General features: G+C 37.1%; 1 long non-coding RNA gene across 2 annotated transcripts in view; it reads left to right on the plus strand.

Moving 5' to 3' along the window:
• The first annotated feature begins 327 nt into the window (after nucleotides 1–327).
• Nucleotides 328–18554, plus strand: part of LOC112487016 (uncharacterized) — a 28126-nt gene continuing 9899 nt past the window's right edge. Inside the window, exon 1 of one of the 2 annotated variants that reach the window (XR_003049706.1) lies at nucleotides 328–1055. This is a non-coding gene — a long non-coding RNA (uncharacterized LOC112487016). The remainder of the gene's footprint in view (nucleotides 1056–18554) is intronic. The other variant, XR_003049705.1, reaches the window with a different exon arrangement.

Genomic DNA, 18554 nt, shown 5'->3' on the forward strand with positions numbered 1-18554 from the left:
GTTACTGTAAGCTTAAGCATAACCTGGGGTAACATAACGTGTACAGGTCCGTTCGACTGAGGTGTCCAATGACAACACCTGACTTATCTTCAACCAATATAAGGATTTGTTTCATTCCCTCGTTTTCGTTCGCATCATAGATCTAGCAATTGTTTCACCGGGATGTCCCGGTTTAATGCTGAAACTGGGTTATACTGTTATACTTAAAGTATATGCCACAGCAGTTATGACCCGTGTGGTCAGATATCGGACTCGCGGGGAAGTGGTTGTGATTAAGACACGCTTGTATATTTAAACTATTAAGTACATTTATTATGCATTTAGAGCTTGTCGGATTGGTGAAAGTTTCCTCAGGGTGAATGAATCAAGCGCACTCCTTGCTTGTACTCCATTTCCTTTTCTTGGTCTCCAGCAGTATAATGGAGTGTGGTCCATTGCGCTTGAAACTGTGTAGCAGAGGCAGCCACGTTGGTGCAATACTTCCGCCCCATTTAAAGGAGAAAAGCTGCCACATGGATCCAAAATGGCGCTTGTTTCGCGGTGGTCGAAATGGTATACGCCCAACGAATTAGAGCCAATCAGAATACTCGTTTTATCCCCAAGCATTTCCGTCCCGAATGTCCACACGTCGAACCCAAAGGCCGCTCAAAAAGCGTTCGAATGGGTTGGCGAAGAGGATTAACCGAAACTAAATATGATATTGTGATGCTATACTTTGTGCCGAGCAAGTTTACCGCTGTGCAGAAGGACTGATCAACGTACCGTGTTTGTGGTGGAGATGAAATAGCGACGCTGCACACACATTTTCGTGGATATTTTAACCATTTTTCTTGGACGTGTGTTTGTTTGTTCGCTCACTCGCAACAAGCTAGCGCTAGCCTCGACTCCCGTAGCTGCGATGGTCGTCGCCAGTTAATGCGGATGTGCGGGGGCCAGAATATGCTGACCCGACGACGACAAATGGGACCATTTATTGTCGACCTAAACCACCGAGGCATTGACTATAATATTTTTTAAAAACGTTTTCTATTTAATTTCGTGGAATTAAAGCTGAGGTAAGTACAGATTTGCATGTGTATTTTCAACGCTAATGCGTTAATAACAACAAACCAGTTATGCCAGCCTTGATTCCCTGTTGGGTTTTTGTCGTGTGTGTTCTAAGGGGGTTAGGGGGCGTTGTTATACATTTTGTTTTTGGGTGTTCTATTTATGTTAATTAGCGTAATGTTGTCCCACACTGTTGGTTTTAAGCAACGTTCAAATAAACTTTGTTTATCTTCTCTATATTACCATTATATTATGCACTTAATCTCTATCACGAAAACATCACTTATTCCATTGTGGAGGTCTCCAGTTTTGTATATTTAAGTTATAGATATTTATTAAAAGCATTATGAACGAAGGTAGGGGAAAAAAAAACTATATAAAGAATTATCCTTGTTTTGTCCACTGTCTGATATCGAAGCGACATCCCTAGATACAGGTCTAGCCTATTATGTATTGAATTTCACCACTTGGAATTGATTCAGTCAAATTTAATTAAATCTTTAATCCACTAGTTTCCAATATTATTACAACCTATCATAGTAGAGTTTGTTTGGTTCATTTGCTGATTTTGCCACCTGAAAGCAAGAATGGGTCAGTTCTGTTTAATTAACTAGATTTCCAGTGCTTTGAATAGTCCACTTTATGTTGTGTGAGTGTTTTTAAAACGTTAAAACCACAATTTTCTATATGCTGTTCAGGTGACTACATGAATATAGAATCAGTCGTTATTTTTACCTGTGATAACTAAAGTTGTTTGGTTCAGTGTAGTGCTAGTGTATATCAAAATAAAATAGGAGGTGTGCCACAGTTTGCTTGCATTTGAGATCAGCTGTGAAAGGAAACAGGATGTGGATGAAGACTATACCACTTTGGTGCAGTACCAATGCTGAGGAAAACACTGCAGTGCTGCTGGTGGTGTTTTCCACCAAGATAGTGTTTTATTTTGGGGCGTTCATGTTGACTACACTGCAGAGGCAGTGATGCGTAGCACTGTGTCCCCTGAGTTTGCATAGCCATGTTATATAAAACAAAATTTGATGATATACATATAATTATAAAAAGTAATATTTCTCTTATGCCAGGCTAATGATGTTTGGGTTTGTATATACTATTTTGCTAAAATATAGATGACTGTTTCTCTTTTAAGTTTTACTTTCACATATACTGAAAGTGATGCCTGTTGTTTTGTTGTTTTAACAGCTGTTTAAAGTTATTTGGATATTTGTTGGATTTGCAGATTTCTTTAGGATTTCTTTTTTTATTTTAGGAAAGAATGAAATATAACACAGTGTAGCCAATTTTATTTATTGTTATATACTCATGAGAAGATACTTGATAACCTGCAGAAAATTAACCTGAACATTACTTTAGGAGCTGGTCTTCTTTATAGGGGTTGCTAAGTTGAATCAACACATGTTTGCATTAACCCACAATTCACAAAGTAAACAGATTTTTGTTTTTGCGACAAACAAAACAATTGTATCTAAGTTTTAGACTTGCTACCATATATTTCTCAAAAGACGTGTTGGTTAAATATAACAACAATCTATGTAACAAGAAATGACACCGGCAGATTGTCATGTTTGTGTAATTTAGAAAATTTGGATTGATTACTGAGTTAAAATGTCCAAATGAATGTCAACAGTTTAATCAGTGAAGCAAGAATTACAAAAAGGTCTCACCTCCACACCTTAGTTATTAACTAAACTGCAACACATACTTATCTTTTAATGCTTTTTGGAGTACACTCTCAAACCAACACAATGTCAGTTTTTCAAACCAGATGTTTAAAGATGGACATTTTTCTGTTTTTCTATTAGGGTGGAATTTTTTAAACATACATAAAAAAGATCTTGTAGTCTGTATTGGTTGCAGCACAATGCACACTTTTGTTAATAAACACCTTGGGCTGGGTATTGATCAAAAGTTACTGGTACCAATACCAAATTCTATATTTCGTGACGGTTCCTATACGATACGTTTTTTATAGCAATGTTAAAAAATATCCTCCTAAGAGCCCATTTAACAGGGGGAAAATAGATGTATACAGTTAAAGGGTGTTGATGATGTCTGCACACAGAGATACCTGGTTGCCAAAAATATATGAATTGCCGCTTTGCACAGTCTATAAATCAAGACATTTGTGAGGGCTTATAGTTCACGAAGCAGCCACTGCAGTTGTATGCAAGCGTCTTTCTGTGTGTGCCCTGCTCAAAAAACATATCGTTTTGCCATTGCTGCTGCCGATATTCTGCTCTATCATGTTTCTAAGTGATAGAAGCTCACAGTAATGTCTATATTGTGTTAATCAGAAGAGTGACTATTTTGAAAAATGTACACAAGCAGACGTTGCTGTCAGATTCACTCGCGCTGTTTTAACCACGTATAAACAACAGTCACTGACGTATGTATCAGGCAACCTGGCTTCAGCTCGCTTCACAACTACAGTTCCCAACATGGATACATTTGAACCTAGTCTGTGGTGGAATTTTTTTACCATGCATCGTGGAAGTAGCCATGTGTGAAATGTTCTAATGGTGCACTCACGCTAGAGTCATCAGACCGTGCCCAAGCACGTTTGCCCCCAAAAGTCTGGGTTCTGGGGTTAGTGTGAGTGCCTGGTATAGGACAGTTAGAAGAGGAGGTACAGTAGTACTTGGTCACACGTGTCAAATGAGGTTAAGTACGTCTCCTGTTGCTGTTGAAAAAATCTTTGTATTTGTGTAGCAAGATCGACTGCAAATCAAAGCCTCCAGAGTTAGCAAATCCAGACTTTGGCGAGGCCTGACTATTTTGAAGATAGTTTACCAAATCATTGCAGTCATTTTGTTTGATTCACCCTTGATCGCGTTGCTTTAACCATGTATAAACAACAGTCACTGACATAGTGTCAGAGGCAACCAGGCTTCAGCACGCTTGCCTTTGGGATAATGTGAGTGCCTGCCAACTGAGAACAGCAGATGGGTGCATTTGGGTTACAGCACATTATGGAACAACTGGCCTTAGTGTAAGTTCACCCTAAAATGTGGTCAGCAGAGACCGATTGACACCATTTTTGTAGTGTTACATGGTCTGATTTCACGTTCAGCTAAAATGCAAATCTGAGTCTGCTGTTATTAAGACCTGGACAGTCTACTGGACAGTAGATCAGGACACAAATGGGAAGCGAAAGGAATGTGGTATTCCGTACTAAAAGCATGATATTTGGTCAATTGGATTTTATTAAATACATGATTTGTCTATCACATGTGCAATTATGATTCACATAACTGGTCTTTTCTTTAAAAATCAATTTCAATTTGTATCCAAAAGGGCATCTGGTGGAAAACCTGCCAAATCACTGTGCAAACTACTGCTATGGTGGCCCCTGATTAAGTGAAAAGCTGAAAGTAGAAACCATCAATACAGATTTGGATTAAGTTTCTGATGTTAAAATGTGTCACTTCTTCTGTTGCTTTATATGCAAAGTTTATCCCCTTACAATGCGTCTAATGTTGCTACACTATCCTTCTGTTAAGTGATCTCACTGTGGGATATACAGACCTTTTTACACCTGAAGTTTTCTAAGGAAAACTTATCTTCATTAGTGACTTTGTGTTTTTGTTTTTTTTGTTAATTTATTGTAATAAAATATAATAGAATAACTTATAGCTGTAACAACAGAATAATGCAACGTCACGTCGCCATTTGAAGGTTTACTCCAACAGAGGGAATGTTAAAAGCTCTTTTTAACAATTGTGTTAATGAGAGCTCTGTGACAGAAAATATTTAGTCAATTTAACCGCGTTGTCATTGATGTTTTTTTAACGTTCTTTTGAATAAGGAAAGGAAGGAAAGTGAACTACTTGTCATTGTGGCACAGCGTACAATGAAATGTGACCTCTGTTTTTAACCCATCACCAAAGTGAACAGTAGGCAGCTTTAACAGCCCAGGGAGCAGTGTCAGAGCACCTCAGTGGCAATCGAACCTGGAACCTTTGGACCCAAGTTTGCTTCCACTTAGCCACCACTGCCCTATCAGCTGTATCTTGAGAATGTAATTAGTCACGCGTTTTTTTTTTTGTGAACTACCTATGGTTAAAACTCCCGTCTAACTTGTTTAGCGTGCAGCACCCATTGGCTTGGAAAGGGTTATGTTAGTATGAGGTGACAACTGATACTATTTAAGCTGTTCGAGTTTGGTTTCCTGTTTGATTTGAGAATGCACCCAAATAGAACTTAGTGATTTAGTTTGTTAAATTTCTGAGTTGTTCGAAGAAAACAATGGGTAACCAGGTCTCAGTGTCCTTTGTGAGATTATGTTCTGTGAATTGCAAGGGGAATAAGGTTTACACTCATGCTAAGAGAAACTTTGATTGGCTACTGCTGGGTGAATTTACTAGCTTGTTTTTAGAGTGTAGAGAAGCTGCGTTCTGTGACTTGAACAGCCACTGTGCCTGTTTGCCGTGTATTCAACATCACCCCTCCCCCTTCTGCTGAAAGTGTGGTTCGGTTTAGGTAAACAAGCATGGCTGCGTGTGTTTCTTGCTTTTCTGTGTCTCTGCCATGTCTTCTCTGTATCAGTTTCCACTCACAGTATCTTCTCTGCGTTCAGCATATGTTCGTCTTTTTCACGAGCACAATGTCATCATAAGCCCAAATGGTTTCTGAAGCCCTTTATCATTCAGCCTAGTCCTTTGCCCCTTCCTCTATCTTTGAAATGAAATGGAACAAAATGGCGGTTTGAGTCCTGTGGTTTCCCAAAGGTTTGAAGAACCGCATTTGGGGGTTTAAATGGTCCTGATGGATTAAAGGGGTCTTTATATCATGTTCATTTGTGGTAAAGTGAACATGTGAATTATATTTCCCTTTTCCCCAGCTTTTGCTTATCAAAGATAGAGTTTCTGCTTACACATGCAGCCCATCCAGCAGCATTGTGCATTTTACAGACTTCACTTTTGGTTTTGCTTTTTTTTGCACCAGTCCATACAGCTCAATTGAGATGTACTTTGTGTTGTTTTTTGTTGTTGTTTTGTTTTGTTTCAGTGAGCTGTTCTTTTTTAAATGTGCACAGCATTATGTCTCAATTAATTCTGGAAAATATTTTTTTTAGTTTACAGTGTGTTACTTGGACCACATACAGTAATTTACAAGGATAGTTTCATTTGAAACTGTGCCTAACAGACTCCACCTAGAAAATTTTGACCTAATTTTACCCTCACACTGGAAACTCAACAACCAGAGAGAGAACCCTTGACTTTTAGTTGACATTTTGATTTGCTTCCTCCAATGCCATTGTTATCCATCCAGAAGAGCAATAAGAAAAAGCATACGTGTTATAGTTTGCTCTATTTCTGTCTGAAAATGCAATCACATGCTCAGTAACTGAGGTATTTATTTAAACCATTATTACAATATTATGCCTCCCCTAGCTAATCCAATATCCAGGAACATGAGCTCACCTGTGTCAACCTGATGTTCAGTATTATTATAGATTATATGGTTTTCAGAGCAGTCCTGGGATTTTGATTAGTAAGTTGACTTCTCAGAAATACCCAAGAAGAAAAATCACTTTTATTCATAGAGCAACACCACATGTTTTGCGTTTTGAGTACCTTTACTAAAAATGTAATCTTGTATAATGGTGTTGTCATTTGTGATTTTTGTGCTTAAAAGACTAACATTCTAGTCAGGTTTGACATTGATATAGGTAGAAAAAGTGCTCAATCTTTCCAATAGGAAAATGTAAGGAATATCTAGGCACATAGTAGTGTTCATTTTTCTTATGTTAGCAACAGGACACTTGTGAATTTTCATCACATGGACTCAATATGTTTCACTCAAAAGTCATAGTCTTTCTACATGTACATAGATATAACTCGTAATTTTGATGTACAAAGGAAGGACAATAAACATCAACACTACTCTGTTTTTGTTTATACACTTACTCTATTGCACAGTGTTGCAGACGTGCATGTCATCACAACTGGACATCTACATTAGAAACGTCGAGGAGTATTTAGTTCAGGACAAAAACAGATTATTAGAAATAACTACATTCTAACTGGGTGACTGTTTGCATCGTTGACATTATTGATTTAACACACTTGAATCACATTAGTTCTATTCCAAAACAAAGCAAATGGCTCCAACATCCATATATATAAAGTATATTAGGCATCAGTTATCTTTTTTGACAGTTGTTGTTTTTGAATCTGTCACTAGCTGGGGTTTCATTCCTATGCACAGTGCTTTTAGTTCATGTTTTAAAGTTTTTCAATATTGAAAGGAAAGGAAATCTTAACGAAAAAGTGTTCATTTAGCCAACGGATGTAAACAGGACTTGTTGTAAGGTATAACAGTAAAGTGCATTTATAACTAATAGTAGCTCACACTAAAAACAGATTTATATTGTCTGTTAACCCAGTCTATGTGATCACTGTTTTTCATGGTGGTTCAGGCACTCAGCATAAAACTCAACCAGTGACCACAGAGGCAAGGTTCACAAGAATATTTCTGTGTTACTTTCATTACCTTATTTCTGGCCTCTAGTGACAAGCATATATTAAAAGTCATTATGGTATACATTAACGAGTCAAGAACCTGTTATGTTTACAGATGTTAACATCCAATACTTATTTAATGAACAAAGTTTAAAGAGTAACCAGTTTGATGGGCCACTTCTGTGAAACATATTGTACACAGAACAAATAACAATTGTACACCTTGTGCTTTTGAGCTCCATATTAAATGGTCAATCTAGGACATATAGGAGATGGTATTCCATTCTATAGCTCCACGTTTGGAACTGGTGTAATGTTCAAACTCCACTCTGTCACTTGGGGTAAATGTTTGGGGTATATTTGACAACATCCTAACTGCTATTTTTCTAAAATCCTCCTTGTACTCAGCTGTCCTCTTTGTGCCGGACATAGGTTATAAGTAGAGACAAGGGGTAAGAGTATTGTAACAAAGTGTGTGGTCGGGGAGGGTAGAGGCGCTTTAGCCTGGCTAAATCTCAATCACTAAGACTCTTCAGCAGCCTGCCCTTTTGATGGGCCAGCTGCAGCCATTCACCCATCCATTTACATTGAAATGCAACAACAGGAAGGGGGAGGGGAAGAGTGTGGGGAGATGGGCCTCTGTGCTTGTGCAAGTGGGATGTGAATGAAAAGCAAAGGCATACCTAAATACCAAAGAGAGGAGGTCTGCTGGCCTCGGCCCACACCCCTGCTCTCCAATACATACTTTGTTTTTTTCTCTGCCATGCTGTGGGGCGGTATACTTGACACAAAGGATCCAAGCACCCCTTTGACCACTACATGCTTTTTTTAACACTCAGCTCTTTTCTGTCTTTACAACCAGGCTGGTGGCTATAAAGAGATTGTGAATTATCCCATGGCCAGTTTTAACAACATTCTAAAGTTACTCTTGTTGATGCCAATTTTTTAGTACTTTTTGTTCATATTTGTGGGAAACTGCTTTCACACACATGTTTTGCAGATGTGAGGTCTTTATCAAAGTGTATTAGGAAGTTTTGTAGCGCTTGTGGATTTAACTTTGTGTTTCTGGCTCACTGTAAAGGAAGCCCCACTGTGATGTTGGCTGGTAGAGAGGGCCTGTTCTCATTTACAGTTTTAGACCTAAAGCACAGTTTGGTCAAATGAGGCTAGTGTGTCATTTTCTGAGTTTATCCAGCTTTCCAGGATAACTTGGATATTTACAGGGGTGACAGTTTTTTTTAGGAAATTACATTACACCACGCTATGCTTGCTTCAAAGACAGTCTTAGCTGATCAAAACTACTGCATAACACACCATTAAAGAAAAATGAAAAAAAAAAAAATAGGATAAAACCTTCATAATTTGTGCGTCTGTTTCTTTCATAAAGGTTATTGAACATGTGCTTCAAACATTATAAAATTGTCACCACTTGTGACTTAGATAGATGACTTTATTAATCCCTCGAGAGTTCCCTTAGGATGATAGACTTGTGTCTATCATGATTATTATCATCTTTACTATGAAAGGATTTTGTGGTTTAGTATTTGATAGTACCACAATAAGCAGCATGTGTTATTTTTGTAAAATAATTTACTTCTGATCTTTGAAAATATCAAAGTTAAGAGAGGTCTGCCAATGATGTATTCCATGAGGTAAGCTTTCATCATGGTGCACCAAAGCAGGTTAGTAATGAAATGACAGTCACTGTACATGCATCTTCTTTTCAACACATTTTGGATGTATGGACCAGAGTAAAATAAGTTTTAAAAAATAATTCTGTTCTTTAAATTTCAATTGAACCAATACAATTGTAGGGTGTTTGCAGAGGTTTAATTTTGCGAGCTGACACAGACACGTTTTTAACCCTAGAACACTAACATCGGATGATTTTCACCCACACAACTCTTGTCATGTGATTTTCATTGTTTAGCTGCTGTCTGAGTTGCATGGGTGCTTGGATAGCTCCAGGCTGCTCACTCATGTCATTAATGGTATGTTTGTTTCCCTCCTGCCATCTATGGTTTTTTCAAAAGGCATGTTAGTGATAGAGAGTAACATATTTTACGGGTGAAATTTGTGATGCAGGAAGACTGTGCCTTCACCAGACATGGCTTACATGGCCCAGGAATGGGTGGACTGAAGAACAAGTTCCCAGCTCCATAATTTTGGAAATTTCTCATTAAGGATTACGTGATTTCTCAATAATTTTGCTGCCTTTTTAAAGGGTCCCCCATGGTACCTTTCTTATTTTATGTGATATTGTATATTGGGAAATTAAAGAAGAGTACTACAATTTGGCATACAGTGTTGTACTTTTACATAAATTGATGAAAACTGTATTTTATTCGGGATATTATATTGGGTAAAATATATCACGTTTTAGATCCTTGCTCTTTTGTCTTTCAAAATGTCTATGTCTATACCGGTCGTTACAGTTAGCTCAATTTCCAAAACACCAGCTACAAACATTAAAGGGAAATAATAGTACCAAAATGAAATAAGTACTGCAGTGTTGTTTTTAAATATCAACTGAGGAACCTTTAAAATAAACCACATGGTTTTGATTGACTGTTGAGTGACTTCAATGTTTGTAATAACTTAATACATTGAAACAAAATCATGTGTTGTGTAATTCAGTATTTAATGGAATTTGGTTCTCAGAAACCCTTCATATTACATAATCAGTCCACTAAGGATGTAAAAGAGAATATACAGTACTGACATTAGTGCTGAGAGGATGAAGAGTTTATGATAAAGAACACGGAACACAATTCATCTGTTTAAGAATGAATGTACAAGCTCTCTTTGGGTTGGTCAGCAAGTAGAGCGGGTTGAGGTTCATTCCATTTTTGCTGGTTTATTGTGTGCAGTGTATCTTTAATAGAGTCCTGAAATAGTTGACATAACATCCACAGTTGTAACTGAAATGATTTTGGTGAACTTCAAAACATATCTGCAAACAAAGCACATGGGTTTACAGTAATGTATAGTTCTTAAGCTTTATATGTTTTCGGTGCACATGTCTGTAATTAGCTCTAAAGCAAGGTGGAAATGAAATTAACGGAAATAGGAGTTAGCTGGTGTGTTTAACCTGAGCAGTCAGAAGAGAGTGGAAAATCACACCCTCTTCAGTCTGCCTGGTCAGGGACTTTCCCTTCTGGATATGTGGCAGTAAAGAGAAGCTCTTAAAGCTACAGGCTAGTATGTGTTATGCCCTTGTATAGAGGTCTGTAGAGGTCTTAACCGTGACTCTCTTTTTGTGAAGCTTAATCACATGTTCATTTGTGTTGACTTAAAAGGAAGAACTTCAAATAGCAGGTGTATAAAACTGCTGGAGTCAGTTACATCTCTCAACTTTTCCAATGTGTTTGATTCCCAAAGCCTCCAACAGCTACCAATCTGTGATGGGTTGAACAAAGTCGAACAGATACTGATCTGTTGAATTGTTTTGAGGCTAAAACCTTATTCCCTAAAAATACACTGGCTTGTTTTGTGCCTATCTGCCTGTTTGTATGCAGTGTGTACTTATGTGTGTGTGCCACACATACTCCCTGCAGTGAATCTTTTTATAGAAACAGCAGCCAGCAGTGTAATCTCAAGTGTGGATGTAGGACAGCCTTTTATTCTTCCTCATTACTTATGCAAAGCTATTTCTCAAACACCAACTCGACGTGGCATGTTTGAATATACAGTTTACGAAGAAATGGTGAGCAGCGAAATTATCTCACTAATGTTTGTGCACATTTGAGTAGATCTACATGTCCTTTTCTGTAGGTTCACACTACTTTTTTTTTATGAGCCTGCTCTCTGAAGCTGCAGTTTGTATTTGTCACTTTAAATGTTAAACATTTGGTCAGTGCAGTAATAAGTTCCATGTTCTCATCGTATTTTTATAACCGTAATAGTTTTGCAACCATATTTTACCTGTCACAGAAATAAATGTATTTACAACAAACCAACTCTTTCTCTTTTATGGTCTGTGGTGTCGAAAAACGCGTAAAGACAGGATGCGAACATTAACATCACAAAAGCAGTATAATGGTCACACCCTGTGTGAAAATGGAATCCTTTGTAGTCAACCCTCAAGTAGGATTTTAAAAACCCAGCATTAAAAGATTTGAGCAGTGGAAAAAATGCCTTCTGTAAGCTTCATATTGCACATATTGTTCTCAAGTGTTTCATCTTAAAAAAAATAATCAGGGGCACTATAATTTTATTAATGCATTTCCGTTTCCTTATCTAATGCTGCAGTTTATTGTTATTTATTTTATATATTTTTGTAAGCTTAATAGTACAATTATAGATCTATTATTCAGAACCTTACACTAAATATTTGGAACATGCATGCATCGTCCGGGATTTCACTTAAACACTGTTTACCTGTTGACCTACCCCCAAAAAGATTTGTGTATTAAGTTAAGTAATGGCAACAGATACCGTGGAACCTCGAGATACGAGCATAATCTGTTCCAGGACTGAGCTCGTAACTGAAGGGGCTTGTATCTCAAATTATTTTTTCCCATAAGTTATAACAGAAAAAAATTAATCCGTTCCGACCCTGTAAAAAGCTCCCTTAGTAATGCTAATAATAATATAAATTATTTTAATTGCTATAGAAACATACACACACATAAAAATATATGGAATATAAGGATTCACATGATATAAAATAAAATGTGGTGTAATTATGAGTTCTTACCTTCGAGACAGACAGACAATACAGTAGTGGCTAATGGCGCCACATACATGTGGCCTGTATGTAGACACTTGATTCAATACTGTACCTTGACGTACACTATGTAACTTACATAAACTTAGTTATCTTAACTTACGTATTTTTTAATTTTTTTTTTTACTTTTCTATTTTTTTTTTTTTTTTTTTTTTTGCTTTTTTCGTTTTGTTTTTTTTTTTTAGGGGGCCCCATGCTCATATTTATCAACAATTTCATGCTTTATTTCTGTGGTCGTCGTGCATTTCTTCTTCTCACTACCATCCTTACCACTCACTCTCTTAGGACTCATCACTATTTTGAAGAATAATGCACAAAATAGAGAGAAAATCACATAGGTAATGCAAACATAATATGGAAGACTCTCTGGAGATATATCTCAAAGCAAAAATTTGCTCAAAGACTTGCTCGTATCTCGGAATACTCGTATGGCGCGGCGCTAGTATCTCGAGGTTTCACTGTATTGTATTGAATAAATTCACAGAAAACTGACCTTGTGGGCCTGTTGTTCAGTGAACCTATTCAGACACCATGACCCTCATTTGTCATCTTAATTTTCTCTGGGTACATTGGATGCTTTCATGGGCATCCCAAGAGCAAGGGATTTTGGTGCTTTGGTGACTCTGTTATGCCCATGTACTTGCTGTGAGTACTTGTTCAACATTTGGAACTTTTGAACACTTACCACATTAGTTGCAATTATAAGGTTGTGGTTAGATAATAGATAATAATAGATATGGTTTTTAAGAAATTGCAAGAGAAATCTAAGATTATGATAGATGGTGCAGCACTCTCAATGCAGAAAAAAGATGTGCAACATAAAACAGAAACACACTTTTCCGAGAATAACCAGAAATGGCTCGACGACCCACTTTTTAGCCTTAGCCCACTACACCGTAAAAAAAGACTGCTCTGAAACCTGTCATTGTGCTGACCAACTTGGGTGTTATATTTCCATGCACATCAATCAGTGCTGAAGTAAATGAATATCCATAATTACTGCAAAGTAATTTGGCTTGCTAGTTGTTAAATAGGTTTACCCCTTTGAAAATGTGTGGGTAACAAAGGTGGGGTATAACAAGACAACAAGGGGTCTCTAAGACTTCTACCCAAATTCCAACTCTATGCAATAGGCTTTGTTTCTCTTGAACATGGGAAAGCTTAGTGTTGGTCTTGTTTACCTTCAAAAATAACATTTGTATTATCCACACACCAACTGTTTGGCACCTCTTATTTTTTTTCCAAAAAACAATTAGAGCAATACCCACTCAGAAAGTCAGCAATTAAATACAGACACCCTTTAATTGTCTCTAGGATCATTTCCATTGCCTGACCCTGTCAAAACTCCAAAGACAAATGTTTTATCTTTTTAGTGTGCAGTGTGCTTTTTACATTTGTAGCTTGTACCTGACAAATTCCACACAGGAATGTAAGCATAACATGTATTACCACAGCATGTAGATTGCTTAGCCCACTGGTTAATAAAATGTAACTGGTGTAAACATTTGAAGTTTATTGAATCCCTCATCACTTGAGGGATCATCATTGCTAAACAAGAGCAAGAATTGCCCCCGTCAACTATGGTGGGTGGAGTTAATAGCTGTGGCATGACACCTTTCCTGCCTTTTAGTCATAACTGTTGATAACAAATCTTTGTGTTCATGATTTTTTTTTTCCACAATCAGCTGTTGTTGGCTTAGCGAACAGGTTGGTTCCCAGGTGGCACACGCTGCACTTCTGCATGACATCAGCTGGCAGCTCTGCACAGTACTCCATGACTCTTCAATATTTTTTTCTTTCTCTACAAGAAAAAAGAGTAATCAGCATGTTGTTGTTATTTCTCTCTCCCTCTCTCTTTCTCTCTCTCATATACTAGTGCTTCTTAAAAGACTGGGTCAATGTAATATGCTTTTAAATGCATGGCAGTAATACTGCTGCTGGATCATTGTTTTCATCAATGTAGCAACGACAACTGCTTTAAACCAGAAGCATACTAGGATAAACAGCCACATGAGCGGCAGAGTGAATGTAAAATAACTCACACTCACTGCTGCAGTGTATAAAACTGTGTTTTTTTTTTTATTGTTTGCAAATATTTATGTACAAGCAAAATTTTTACAACTTCAGACAGTGCTCAAAATTTTAGTTTACTCTATTATCTTAAGTTGTAAAAATCTAATATTGAACTCTAAGCCTTCTAGTGGAAGGCAGGACTCCTGTTGCTAAACCACTCCAGCTACAAAAGTATTATAAACCACAGATATTTGTGGGTTGTTTTTTTTCTGACTATGTCTCGTCAGAATGTTGGGTGCACATTTAGCACCTCATTCCAAGCACTAGGCACTTTATCTTGAAATTTGTTGAAATGGAGAGCGAACCTATGACTGATTGGTGGTTCTAGGAAATATTTTCAAAATAATTACTTTGAAAAACAATTGTTGTGCTGAAGAACAATTTTGCTAAATTGTAATATGCCATAATTCGTATTTCCACGTCACCCTACCAAAAATTGCAATTGGTATATCTCTAGGTTGCCTCTCTAGGTATAATGAAATCCTACTTGACAGATCTCACAATATTTAAACATGCCGTTTTTCCTGAGGTGAAGGCTATCTCATTTGACAGATCTCACAATATTTAAACATGCTGTTTTTCCTGAAGTGTTTGCAAGTTTCTTTAAGCAAATCCTAAAATTTTGGAAAATATATAACCAATATTAATCAATGATAACTCGTGATCTTTTCATGTTCTTCACAAGTGGATAATTTACTGCTATGTTACGTTAAGCACAATTAGTTTTGATAAACCTGTATTGTGTTCTTAAAACAAATTTGGAATTGATAACTATATATGTCATCATACATGCTCTTTGTGCAAAACTATCCTGTCTTGGCTACATTAAAGAAAACATAACCCATTCCCCTAAATGATCTGATTCCCCCTGATCATTGATCAAGAATATAACATTTTAAGGCTCACTCACATCTGACTTACACTCCTCAAATGAAACTGGAGCATAAGCTCTGCAGCTGGAGACAGGTTTTAGGGAACCACTTGGGTGGAGAGAATGTGTGTCAGTGAGATATTTTCTAACAACTGTGTGGGTAAAGAGATGGCCACAGGCTTTCAGAACCAATGTGTTGTCAGAGCATGTGCGGGTGTTTATGTTGATAATGTTCTATGCGCTGCTACTCCTCCATTTCAATATTCATAGAGCTCTGGTTTTTTTTTTCTTCACCGCAACCATGGCAACAGAAAATGACAAATGGCAGACCTGTGGAAATACTGCGCCTGAGAACACGACTGAATTGTAAAGCAGGCTTTCAGATAGATAATCAAATCACAGTGTCACTAAAAAAACTGCCTGGACCTCACTCACTTTACAATGCCATTGGTAAAATTATTGTCTTGAATGAATACAACATTATTTTTTTCTTTTCTCCCTTTTTTGGGGTAAATACAGGAAGCATGCACACAGGTCAAATAGAGGTCACAGCTTTCTGTGAGATGGTAATATGCTTATTACGCTGATTCAACAATTGACATTTTTTGTATTTTTTTGTTTTTTCAGCCTTGTTGCAATTCTGTCTCTATCAGAAGTATGTTGTTTTGAAGTCTTAATTCATATATTAATTCATATCATAAAGAATGACAGACAGACAGATAGACAGATAGATAGATAGATAGATAGATTAATACTTTATTGATCCCAAATGGAAATCAAGATGGTTAACAGAGATGGCTAATTGGCAGTTTTTATTCATATATGTCTCTGTGGTATATTCTGCCTAACGTCTGTTCTGCTCAAAACCTTAACCGGAACTTGTAAGAATGTAGTGTCTTTCTTAAACGATCTTGGTCTGTGCCGTTGTGCTCATGTTGACACACAAGCCAGTGCATGGAGAGAAACACGACATAGCAGTGTAATCTGCTCAGAATCAGAATATAGTGACTGTTTTAGAATAGGGATGTGATTAGTCATTATTTATATTTCATCTAATTAGGCCCAATTGATTTGCAAGGCATTGTGGATTATGCATTATGAATATCCCTTTTAAGTAGTTACAGCAGTATGGAACCTTTTGTGTTCCAGATTGATTAAATGTACCTATTAATTGTGCTGCAAATCTAAACTGAAGATGTGTAAAACTGCATTGTAGTGCGATGGGCAACTTAAAGAAAGGTGTTTGAAAATTAGAGGGTTTTATTTTTTCAGTCCACAGAGATTGTTACCCTGACAACAGCAGAAGATTCATAGCGAAGGGGGAACTGAGCAAGCGAGTGTGAGCTGAGCTCGCTGTGCTGAACAAACAAGCACTGTCACTAACTATGTCACGAGCTGTGCGGATGCTGTTGGCGGCTTATTGCAGTTCTTGTTCCTTCTCTCTTTCTTCTTTCTTCAGTTTGATGTTGGAGAATTAAGCATGCAGTTGAAATAGATTGAGCCATTGTTCTTGAGTTTATATTTATACATTAATCTGATGCCTGCATCCAATTTGTCCCTAGTTTTTATCTCATTTTTCAATGTGCTTCTTTTATGATGTTTTATATCACTTTATACCACTTTCCCTTAAGATACGCTGTCTGATCATAATGTGATTGTTGTTAAGGTTCTCTAAAAAAACCACAGTCCTGTCATGGTTCTTTCTGTGATGGTCATTAACACTAAAAATGTAATGGCTCACTACATCACCTTACTTTGAAGACCAGTTTATATTAATAATGTAGATGTTTTTGAAAGAAGATGTTTTGGTGTGCATCTAATGCCTGAGCTCTACTTGTCCCCATGGCCCATCTCCTTCTGCCTTCCCATCCTCTCCAGTGTCAGGTTTCACATCCACTATTTGTGCATTGAAGAGCAGATGACTAAATGTGATTAGGAAGGATACGACAATAGGCCCTGATACCATATGCTTTAGTAAAGAGCAGGCCAAACCTGGGCTGCTATATTGAGCTGCTGTTGCATGTTATTCATCTGGTATAGGGCTTCAACTTGATATGGGGTCTGTCATTAACGTCACTGGCCGGTAATGGATAACATTGGCAATAGATCCTCTATGTTGAAGATAATTATTCACGACCACATAAATGTAGACATTGTTATATTCTTAGTATATCCAAGACTCATCATCATCATCATGCTCCAGGAAATATTTTAATCAAAAGCCTCAACCATTTTGTTATTGTTGTTTTCCCCAATGTAGTTTGATACATTGAAGTTCTATGTCCGGTGGAGGAGGCGAATAAACAAATCACATAGAGCACAGGAGGAGCGTTGTCTTGCATGAAGTAACAGAGGAGCACAGTTAACTTTGTGTTGCAGTTGAAAATGGATGTCTAGTCTATAGAGACAGTCAAGATGCAGCTTTATACCACAAGTTATCCATATGTTTGTACACTACATATGTAGTACTTGCTTTGTCTTGTAGCTTAAATTGATTTAGCTGTGAAGTAGGGCTCTGTGATTATTTTGGCTTTGTGAAGTAGGGCTCTGTGATTATTTTGGCAAGCTTTCCACGATTTTGAAAATAAGATAATCAATCAATCAATCAAGTGGTTTAAGTTAAACACATACCAATCATACTATCTGTTTGTTTAGATTGAACTGCAGTTTGAGTACACCGCCACTTAGTTTTTGATACATATTTTCATTTATTATTTAGATTTATATTGGCACTTCCATGAGAATTTATTTTTTTCACTTGGTTCATTTGGCGCCAAAACCTACTGACTGCTCAGAGCAGAATTTAATCATACATTTACTGCATAATCTAAGCCAACTAGCTCCTAATCACAAAACAGAACATAATGCGCATGTGGTGCATACAAGGCACCCAGGGAAATGCAGTATATAACAGAATATAGAAAAGTCATTACAGGAACATTATTGGCAATAATACACGAGATAACTACACATCACATGTGCAAGTTACAATGTTATTTATATTTTTTCACTTTGTTTTAATTTGTTTTTTGTGCTGGTGGGCTAGTAAGAGACTACACAGAGTACAGCTGCAAGAATGGGGATGATGAAATACTTTTATGATTTTAATTTGTTATGGTCTCTGTCCAAACAAATAAGTAATAAGCATTTGATGCATATAATTTTGTGGGATACACAGGATTTGTTTTTTTTCTATGTGTTTTTAGTACTAAAAGCTTGTATAAACAGTTAGTGTCTTCAGTCTCTGTGTGAAACCTCAAAACCAGTTTGGTGAAACAAATGTTTCAAACTGGGAGATGGTTAGGGGAGACCAGTAGTCATTGGAATGTTACGAGTTTAGCCTGTCAATGG

Source organism: Cynoglossus semilaevis, chromosome 5 (assembly GCF_000523025.1).
Source record: "Cynoglossus semilaevis isolate Cse_v1.0 chromosome 5, Cse_v1.0, whole genome shotgun sequence".
Classification (NCBI taxonomy): Eukaryota; Metazoa; Chordata; class Actinopteri; order Pleuronectiformes; family Cynoglossidae; genus Cynoglossus; species Cynoglossus semilaevis.